General features: G+C 39.1%; 1 non-coding gene across 1 annotated transcript; it reads left to right on the forward strand.

The window, feature by feature from the left end:
* Nucleotides 1-864: 864 nt before the first annotated feature.
* On the forward strand, nt 865-998 carry LOC123454379. Its single transcript, XR_006633345.1, has one exon. It is a non-coding gene; the product is annotated as a small nucleolar RNA SNORA51 (small nucleolar RNA).
* Nucleotides 999-11,556: the final 10,558 nt, after the last annotated feature.

Consider the following 11,556-nt stretch of genomic DNA (forward strand, 5'->3'; position numbering starts at 1 on the left):
AGATTGTGAAAAAAAAAAAAAACTGCATAATTTGGCTGTTCAAGACATTTAGTGACAATTAGTTAGCCAAAGCACATTATAGATCTTATTTAATATTGTATGCTATATGATCTTAGTTGAAAGAAAATGTACAAGAGCACTTTAAGAAACAGTCCTACGGGCAATGCAAACTACACAGAGTATGGCAGCAAGTTTCAAATACCATCTTCAATATGCTCAGAGAAAAGAAATGACACTATGGATGATGGTTAGGTTCTGTTGTCGCCTTGATCTAATGAGGAATGCATAGACATTACTCCTGAGCAGGTCTTTGTAGTTGCTTCCAGGAAGAATTGGCTGAAAGAGCAAATCCTTCCTCCAGAATGAACCCTTCAGGTAGTCCTCCTGGTAGTGGGCTTGTGTAAGGAAGCTCTGAGAGGAAAGTCCCTTCTTCTTGTCTGGCTGCCGGGTACTGCTTACTGGTGAGTGCCATCATTAAATGTGCATATAGATTGTTCAGCTATTCTTCCACAGCATTGCAACCATGTTTCCTCAGCCTTCTAATGTCAACTGAAGACCAGCAGCTCTCCATGCAGCCTTCAGGCCTTCTGTTCTGGATTGGGACTGCTGAGACATCCTGCCACATGGACTGAACAGCTAGCAGCTTCCCTGATCCTCAAGCCTACAAATTGCTATTGTTGAACTCCCATAAGCTATCCAATAAATTTTCTTTTTAATACAGTTCATTGTATTGGTTGTGTTCCTCTAGAAAACCCTAACATTATCCCATGAAACATGGAATAAAAAGGACAAAATAATTCCATTAAAATGAGGCAGAAAAATAAAAAGAAATAAGTACTATTATGATAAAAAGAATAAGATATTAGCCTCCTACTGTTTACCACAGGCTGTGGTCTTATACTGACTATACAGAAAAATGAGGCAAAGTAAACTTACTGCTATGTATACCGCATCCCACACCACTGTGACTGGTCTGTATTGTGAGTGGGGAGACATGGGGAAAAAAATAAGATGTTAAACATCTCTGAGAAAAGACTTTAAAAAAAGAGAGACAAAGAATGTGAGAGAAAAATGCAAGGAATAATGGAGAAGGCCAATAGCCAAGTCAAAGGAGACTGTGCAATATCACTCCAGCCAGTGACATGTGAGGGAAAGGTGCTCTGAAGTATAGCTTCTGGGAAAATATATTGTCAGGAAGAATACTCAGAGGGCTGGAGAGATGACTCAGCAGTAAAAGGTGTTTGGCTGCAAAGTCTGACAGCCCAGGTTCAATTCTTTAGTACCCACATAAGACCAAATGAACTAAGTGGTGCATACATCTGGAATTCATTTGCAGTTTGGCAGGAGGCCTGCCACCCATACTCACTCTCCGCCTGTTTCTCTCTCCCTCTCTCTCATAAGCAAGTAATGTAACACAAAATAGTATATATCAAGAATGTAAGGGGCCGGGCTGGAGAGATGGCTTAGCGGTTAAGCGCTTGCCTGTGAAGCCTAAGGACCCCGGTTCGAGGCTCGGTTCCCCAGGTCCCACGTTAGCCAGATGCACAAGGGGGCGCACACGTCTGGAGTTCGTTTGCAGAGGCTGGAGGCCCTGGCGCGCCCATTCTCTCTCTCTCCCTCTATCTGTCTTTCTCTCTGTGTCTGTCGCTCTCAAATAAATAAATAAATAAAATTTTAAAAAAAAGAAGAGGTCAATTAAAAAAAAATTATTTATTTATAAAAAAAAAAAAAGAATGTAAGGGGCTGGAGAGATGGCTTAGAGGTTAAGCACTTGCCTGTGAAGCCTAAGGACCCCGGTTCGAGGCTCGGTTCCCCAGGTCCCACATTAGCCAGATGCACAAGGGGGCGCACGTGTCTGGAGTTCGTTTGCAGTGGCTGGAGGCCCTGGCGCGTCCATTCTCTCTCTTTCTCTCTGCCTCTCTCTCTCTCTGTCACTCTCAAATAAATAAGAATAAACAAAAAAAAATTTTACAAAAAAGAATGTAGGGATATATTAATGAGGGTTCTCTAGAGAAACAGAATCCCTCTCTCTTCCTCTGCCTCATTCTCCCTCTCAAATAAACAAGTAAAAATAAAATATTTTAAATATATATTATTTATTTATTTATTTGAGGGGGGGAGAATGGCCAACCAGGTCTTCCAGCCACTGGAAAAAAAAAAAAAAAACTCCATATGCATACACCCCCTTGTGCATCTGGCTTCCTAGACAATTGAACCAGTATCCTTTGGCTTTGCAGGCAATTAATTGCCTTAACTGCTCAGCCATCTCTCCAGCCCCCAAAATAAAACATTTTTTAAAATTGTTTTTAAAAAAGTTAAATTGGGAACAGGGTATGGTGGCACATGCCTTTAATCCTAGCACTCAGGAGACAGAGATAGGAGGATTACCATGAGTTTGAGGCCACCCTGAGATTTCATAGTGAATTCTAGGTCAGCCTGAGCTAGAGTGAGATCCTACCTTGGAACCCCCCCACACAAAAACGTTAAATTGGGCATACATGTGGACATTAAACATCTCAAGATTGTTCAGTCTCAAATTTTCACATATAATACTATTATACAAACTTTAAAGCAAGTGAGCAAGTGATATATGCTAAAATATGCTTATGGAGGGGACATATTCAAGTAAAAATACTAACATAAAACACTAAATTTCAATGAGGTGAGATTGGTGATAAGGTAAAAAAGAAGAGGAAAAACTGAAGAGAGAGACAAAAGGAAGTAGATCTTGAATAGACCATTGCAAATAATCCTCAGGTTAAGATATTGACTAGTTCAATTAGCAGCATTACTTGTTTCTTTTAAAGTTATCCATATGAAAGAGAACAGGTATGATCAACTTGCCAGTACATTGGACTATGCCCTTTTAATCTCTAAGGTTATTTAGAGCTAAAATTATATTTATAAAATGTTTATAAGGTTATAAAATATTGTACATTTATATCACTATAAAATTACTATAGTTGTAGTTTAAGTTATGAACTATAACATAAATAAGCAGAAAAGAGTATTTTCAAATAAATTAATTATATTTTTGTAACTATATCAGACATCCTAGAATTAACTTTTTTAGTTTGTTTATTTCTGGCATAAAGTAAGTTGAAAAAACAGAATACTCATTGGCCAGTAGTTCTGAAACCTTACTTTGAAGGATTCATGAAATTCTAAAATGAAATAGTTATAGTGTAATAAAATATTCTAAAGATTATATTTGCTGAACAAGTATATCTCACGAATCAATGCCAATAGCCATCTAGGGGGCTATGGCCCTCAGGTAAACTAACAAGGGTTATACATGCAACTGTCAGCATAGTAAAGGATACTTTGTAAAATCAGATACAACAGAGAAGAGAGATGGAGAGAGAGAGAGAGAGAGAGAGAGAAATGGGCACACTAGGACATCTTGTAATTGCAAACTAGCTCGACATAGGCACCACTTTGTATGCCTGGCTTTACATGTCCTGGGAACCAAACCCAGGCCCTCAGGCTTTGTGAGCAAGTGCCTTAAACTATTGAGCCATCTCTCCAGCCAAGGCATAAAAGTTTTACAAAAATTACAAAATGTTATCCTTATTTTTCACACTGTGCCATAAGCCAGTGAAAACCTCATAATGAGTGGAAGGGCATTTTGGAAAAAACAAATGAGAGAATACCACCTCAATCAATCTAGAAGTGCAAGTCATACTATGGCCATAAGAAAAAATGATGCAGCTTGCTTCTGTCCACAGATATTACATAGAATCTAGCATTGTATATTCAAGGCCAGTGCCATATCTTGCTAGTAGTCAAGTATATTACTACATAACACTAATTAGCATGATGGAAATTATTTCAAAAATAACTTTTTGAGGCTGGAGAGATGATTCTATTGGTAAAGTGTTTGTCACTTAACTTGAGAATAAAGTTCAGATTCCCAGCACTCATGTAAATGCCAAATAGGTGGGGAAGCTAGGCTGTACTCACAGCTCTCTGGACATAGAAGCACGGAATCCCTCAGGCAATATGGCTAGCTGGTCTAGGCCAATCAGAAAGCTCTAGCCTCAAGTAATAAACCCAACTTGAGTAAATAAAGTATATAAAAAGGAGAGAGTATTGGCAGAAGACACTCAACGTCAACCTCTGGTCCCTATACCACCACATACATGTATGCACACGCACACACATATGCAGCTACACACATATAAAGTCATATGCATACCACACACACATATTCAATACACACAAAGAACTAATTTCCAGTTGATATGTTAATATTTGTCCTTTCCCCACTCACCTCTCCCATACAAATTCTTCTAAAATTAAACTTGTTATCATTCCAGTACTAAAAATCAAAAATGTCACTAAAATTTCTAGAAAGTAGAATAAGAGGTTATCTGCCTTTTAAAATCTGAGTAACTGCAGAAACCCTGGATTATATAAATATCGTCTAATTAGTTCATTTTATACAATAAACTTTCCTCTGTGCCATAATTTCCTGCTGAAGATAAAAACCACAAAAAATTAACTTTCTTAACTTTTTTTTCCTAAAATAAGCCAGAGTGAATATTCAGTCTAAATGGAAAATATTCAATAAAAATTACATTTAGCCGGGCATGGTGGCGCACGCCTTTAAACCCAGAACTTGGGAGGCAGAGGTAGGAGGATCGCCGTGAGTTCAAGGCCACCCTGAGACTGCAGAGTTAATTCCAGGTCAGCCTGGACCAGAGTGAGACCCTACCTCGAAAAACCAAAAAAAAAAAAAAAAATACAGTTATATATATTTTTTCTTTTAAAAGAGACAACTAAAAATTAAGAATACTTGCAAAATAAAAGAAGAAGAGACATGGCTGGGGAGATGGCTCAGCAGATAAGACACTACCTGAGAAGATTAATTAGCTGAGTTCAATTCCCTGGTACCCACGTAGAGCCAGATGCACAAAGAAGCACATGCATCTGGAGTTTGTTTGCAGAGGCTAGAGGCCCTAGTGTACCTGTTCACATTCTCTCTCCCTCTCTCTCTCTCTCTCTCTTTCTCTCTCTCTCTGCTTGCAACTAAATCAATAAAAATGTTTAAAAAACAGAATAAACACTAATTATAAAATGTTAAGGTAGTAAACTAGGTATGGAGGCATATGCCTTGAATCCCAGAACTTGGGGAGGCACATGTAAGAGGATCATTGTAAATTCAAGGACAGCTTGAAATACAGAGTGAATTCCAGGTCAGCCTGGGCTAGAGCAAGACCCTACCTAGAAAAATCAAAATAAATAAATAAGTAACAGTTAAGATACTAACCTAATAAACTCTTATTTCCTCTAACGACAGCTGCTAAACAGTTGTTGAGCTCAAGATTTTTTTTTTTTTTTTTTGGTTTTTCGAGGTAGGGTATCACTCTGGTCCAGGCTGACCTGGAATTAACTCTGTCATCTCAGGGTGGCCTTGAACTCATGGCGATCCTCCTACCTCTGCCTCCCCAGTGCTGGGATTAAAGGCGTGCGCCACCACGCCCGGCGAGCTCAAGATTTTTAATGGCTCATTCAGATAGATAAATAATATAGAGAGGCAGAGTTAAGAAGAACCACCACTTAAAGTGTATGAATGAGTAACTGTACCTTGTACCAATATAAATACTGAGCTTGGGAAGTTTAAAATATTAGACTAACACTTAAATTCACATTCAAAGCTTACTGCACAAGCTACTTTTATTACAGATTTGAAACTGACAAATTTTCCTCTTCAACTTGAAATGTCTCGAATTTCATACCAAAGTGGAGCCGTTAGATGGGTGGCACAACTAGGTGGGATCGCCCAAACAAGACGCCATCTGCTTCTCATGGGCTTTGTAGTTAGGAGCCTTCTGAATTCTTGAGTCAACTTTGTGAAATTCTGTCAGTGACCTTCCTGCAGCCACTTCAGTCTGTCTGACATGCTGATATCACAGCTGAGCATTTTATACTCAGTATTTATAAGATCACATAGATAGACTGCTAAGCATACAATGCCCTATACAGACGTCATTTCAGAGGAAAAAACATCTTCTTAGGAATTAATTGCATTATTTAACGTTGGGTTACATTTTAACCAGAATTATTTCCTGAGCTAGAAGCACAGCAAAGAACTTTGAACATCTGTATTCGAATCCTGAACGAAGCTCTGTGCTGCCTCTCTTCCCCAGATCACAACTTACCTGCAGTTACCTGGCAGATAGCCTTCAGTCATCAGCGTTTTCTCTCTGTCAAATCCCATCACGTGCCGACCATAATCAAAGATGCATTTGTGAGAAGCAAACCAAATGTATTTCTTTAACGTAGCAGGCATTGCTTCCCCGCATCATTAATTAACACAGGTTAAAACCATCTTTGTGGCCTCTGTGTGATCTTGTCATCTCTGCTTCATGTGCAGCTGCACACCACCTTATTTCTGCACGCATCCATACAGGAACCCTTTGACTCTTCCACCATGCCATGTTTCTTCTCACTCAAGGGTCTTGCACAACACTTGTTTGTCATGTTCTTCTATCTCTTCTTCCTTCCTCAGCTCACTCCAAGACACAGTTGTGCCAGATGTCAACCTGTACTCCCTCATGAATGCTTTTCCTGAGCTCAAATGTGTGCGATCTCATCAGAAGCACCAGGTCTCCCTGGAGCTCTTCATCTTGGTATTTGTTGCTCTTGTATTTCCTTCCCTCTATTCTCCTGCTTTACCGAATTGTAAACACAAGCAGTGAGGCTGAGTCTTCTTCACGATTGCATTTCGTAACAGTGCCTTCAAAGGGGGAGAAAAGGGCCTAATGACTGTCAACAAAATCAGTAATTAAAGGTAAATGTTTGCATTCTACACAGAACTATGAGGTGATATACTAAGTGAAAGCAATTGGGGAAAGGATATTTAATTAGTTATTGTGGATTTTATCTTACAAAGTAACTAGAAAAGATGATTCATAAAGGTAGAAGCAAAATAGTAAAATGAAACAGGAAATCAACACCTCAAAGTTGTTCCTTTAAAATTTCAATGAAAATCCTACCACGATCGAATAAGTAAGTTGTTAACAGCAAAAAAGAAAATAGGAATACCATTAAAAAGACTTATCATTAAGAGAATCATAAGGATCAGGAGTGGTGGCACTTATGTGTAGTCTCAGCATTTAGGAGGCTGAGGCAGAAAGATTGTAAGTTCAGGGCCAAGCTGATCTATACAGTGACAAAACAGGAGAAAATTCTACCAAGAGATATCACCAATTATTGCCATATACAGAAATAAATTTTTAAAAACCCATGTCAAGCAAAGTTTCTCGGAAGGCTAGTCACATTTCAAGGGTTCAAGTAGTTATAGGAAGTAAGTGGCTACTATACTGAACAATACAGATACGATCCATCACCACCATCATAGAAAGCTCTGTGGACAATGCTTGTCTGTAGTTGGCAGATGGTCTCCAGCTGCTAGTATGTCAAAGATCAGTGAACTGAACACTTAAAAGTTGCTCATCTAACATAAAAAGTAATAAACAAGTACAAATAGGTTATATATATATGAAGAAGATTTTAAAGTCTGCTGATAGTAAGATGTCACAAAATATAAAAATGTCTTATTTTTCAAAAAAAAAAAAAAAAAAGGTAAGCCAGCTATGGTGGCACATGCTGTTAACCCCAGCACTTGGGAGACAAGCAGGAGGATTGCCAAGAGCTCCAGGCCATCCTGAGACTACATAGTGGATTCCAGGTTAGCCTGAGCTATCGTAAGACCCTACCTCAGAAAAAAAAAAAAAAAAGAAAGTCTTATTTTATTTCTGGTTTTCACAATATAACAACTCTGCCAAGGTATAGAATGTTTCATATGTTTGCCAATCACTTCAAATAATCACATTCTATGAGAATATCAATTTGCCACAGACTCTGGATGGCAAATCCAAGGCCCAGAATTGGGGTATACCCCCACCATACACACACACACAATGAGTGGTTGGCCAGGGAGACCCATGAAGTCCCCAAAACAGTGTAAGCAATTGCCAAAACACTTGATTACGTACTAGAAATAAAAGGTTAGAACTTATTGTTGAGGACACCACAGGGTGTGGTCACAGAACATCATAATACCATGCTGGATCTGAAGGGAAACTAGCTCCCTCCTGGTCAGCTCTCATAGTTCTGGAAGCCCTATTGGAGCTGCCAGAGGACAATGTTCACCAACAGTGTGAATAAGCAGGGGACCCTGCAGACTATGAAATCAAACAGCCAGACAAGAAGTACATACTTATGCAATAGTGGCATGCAGCCTGTACAGGTAACCCACTGTTCTATGACTAGACACAACACCAGCTCAGTGGGAGGGAACTCATATCTAGTACTAGAAACTAAGTTATAATCCCATAATCTCATAATCCATGGAAAAAGTGGGCTGGCACACCAAAAGTCTCCTAAACAACTTGGCAGACCCCTTTTATTCCAAACTACTCACACTTGGTTGGAGAATCTGTTTTGTTTTACAGGTGACCGAGAAAACAAAGGAGAGCTTAGACCCATTGATAAGAAGACAGCAAACTGCCTGCCATGAAGCTTTCCACCTCTACCACATCTGCCAAAGGAAGCAAGGTCATGAATACTGCTCTCACTGTTAGCCTGACAACCAGCCCTAGGTTGATGATGACAAACACAATAGAATCAAAACCAATGAAAGCAGAAATCCAGAGATTACAAAGAACTCAACACTAAATCAGACTGTCAACAGGCCTGCATTGGCTCAGGAAACATTAAGGAAGAGGGGGCAGAAAGATGTTAAGGGCCACCGAGTGTGTAGGAATACCCTGAGTCAGGTCTTTCCCCTCACTCCATAGGGACTGACTGAGTCCTTCATGTCTCCACTGTGGTTATTATAACCCCATGTAGTTGGGCCCTCAGTATAATAGGAGTTGGGGCAAGGGGAGAAAAGTGCATAACCTGTTATATATAAGATAATTTTTAAATTTTGGAAATGTGCAGCAGGCTTAGATTCATTCTGAAACATAATTAATACTCCCAGGGATGGTCAGATTTGTTTCATTCAGTTTGTCTTTAAAGGGTTACAGAATCAGGGAGTGTCAAAGCACCGCATGGACTAAATGCTAAGTAATCAAGGAAGGGTTTGACACTGTACACTCCAGTGACAGAGACCACCACCACTACAATTAAACACTTTCTGTATCAGCCAAGTTTCATGAAGTAACGCATTCAAACACACTTCATAGTATAAAGACACGAGACACTGTTCTTTTGACTCTGAAATGCATTTGGTAAATGAATATTTCAATGCATTACAACCAAAGAGAATAAACAGATTTTTCAAATGCCCTTGGTTCAGCCAGAATGTTTTGGAAGTGAAAAATATAGTTATCAGTAGCTGTCAGCAGTCAGTAAGTATCTAACTTGAAATGAAATGAATAAGATGTGAATTTTTTCTAAACAGTCAAGAAAAGAAAATGGAAAAGTGGTTCTGGTTCCTCTAAGACCCTATAGTTAATTTCCTATCAAAAAGCATTTATTTTAAATAAAACCTCAGCCCAGTCAAGAAAATATAACAACTAAATTATAGTGTATGGTCTAGCACATGTATAGACATGTAAAGTCTCTCATATAGAGAGCAAGCTGGCCTGCATTGAGCTCAGGAGGTCCAGACATGTCTGAATGGGTACTGTACAGATGAATTCTTAGTTCCATAGCCTAGCCACCATGTGCTTCCAGCTTTAAGCTATCAAGTGGTTGTAACATACATCTCTTCCAAATTCTACTTTCACTTATATCATTTTGGAAGCTTGAATTAGGCTATGTTGGGAATTGTCCCAATACCTCACACTTAAATAATGTAAGTAATTAATGCATAAGAAATGACAATATCAAGTATGTTCCATATCAGAAAGATGTCTTATGACTTAGCTTCGTGTTGTTCATGGCTGCTGCTTCTGACCACTTCACAGTCTTATTTAGCAGCACTTGCAATCATGGCTACCCTTCTTTATCTCATCTGTCAAGAAGTTCATTGTGGGTCTAGGGAGATCTCACACCAAGGAAGATCTCTTACTGCTTCAGCATGATGCCCTTGCCGAGCTTGAGACCTCCAGAATTGGAATATCCAGCACCAAGTAAAAAGCATACATTTCAGCCAGGCATGGTGGTGCATGCCTTTAATCCCAGCCCTTTGGGGGCAGAGGTGGGAAAATTGCCATGAACTTGAGGCCACCCTGAGACTACATAGTGAATTCCAGGTCAGCCTGAGCTAGAGTGAGACTCTACCTCAAAACAACAACAACAAAAAAAGAAGTTACTAAAATTTTCTGGCTTACCTCATCTTTTCCAAGATTAATTTAGATCATTTCCTCAGAGCCCAGGGCCCACAAAATATATAACTTCCTTCTAAATTTATGAACATTCTCCAGGTTTGTGCAAACAGTTTAAATAAATTATAAGACACTACTAGCTTAAAGGCTAAAGTGAATTCTGGTTTATACAAGCACAGATGCACAAATTTAGAGTTAGCACCAAGGAAGGGTTGTTGGTCACTGGGTCCATGGAAGCTGCATCTGGTAAGGTTTCATGCCTTGCTGCCTCATTGCTTGATGTTTGTGCGTTAAGAAGGCTTTCTATTTTCTGCTAGACATGACAAGTATAGGTACAAATAACAACTCAAAATTTAGGAGAGAATTGTTTTCTAATACCAGAGAACCAACAGTGAATATTTTTTATATGGAAATCACTGTATTTTTTTGAAATAAATTGCTATAGTGGCCTTTTATGCCTAATCCCCCCCAAAAAAATCATCTTTTTTATGAAGTATTGCTATGCTTTATAAAATTTAAATTTGTTAGTATAACATGACTGACATATTTAGAATAATAAATAAAATTAAATAATTTTAAGACTTAAGAGTGCCTACATGAGATGAAGTGAAAGAAAAGCAACCATAAGGGGATATCAACTTTTTATTGTTGTTGCTAATTTTTATTTATTTATTTGAGAGCAACAGACAGAGAGATAGAGGGAGAGAGAAAGAGAGAGAGAGAGAGAGAGAGAGAGAGAGAGAGAGAGAGAGAATGGGCACACCAGGGCCTCCAGCCACTGCAAACGAACTCCAGATGCGTGCGCCACCTTGTGCATCTAGCTAACGTGGGTTCTGGGGAATTGAGCCTTGAGTCGGGGTCCTTAGGCTTCACAGGCAAGAGCTTAACCACTAAGCCATCTCTTTAGCCTGGATATCAACTTTTTATGCCTCTGAACAATTAAAAAAATAACTGTTTGTTTTTTTTCTCGTTTAGAAAGAAAAGCAAGGGATGAAACATGAACCATGTTTTCCATTGTCTATTTTTTTCTTTTAGTATTATTATTATTGCTAACATAATTTTTATGAATACATCATGTGTTGGTACCCTCTTTTTCTCCGTCTCTGCCCCATTCCACTGGGGACACTCCTCAATGGGGTTGCAGGTGTTCCTCATGGGGTTGTGGGATATGCTGTGGGAGCAGCAGTCTGTTGTTTTTGGTGGGAGACAATGCCTCTGGGCATGCTGTCACAACCTATGGCTCTTACAATCTTTCCGCCCCCTCTTCCCCTAA

This window comes from Jaculus jaculus, chromosome 13 (assembly GCF_020740685.1).
Source record: "Jaculus jaculus isolate mJacJac1 chromosome 13, mJacJac1.mat.Y.cur, whole genome shotgun sequence".
Lineage (NCBI taxonomy): Eukaryota > Metazoa > Chordata > Mammalia > Rodentia > Dipodidae > Jaculus > Jaculus jaculus.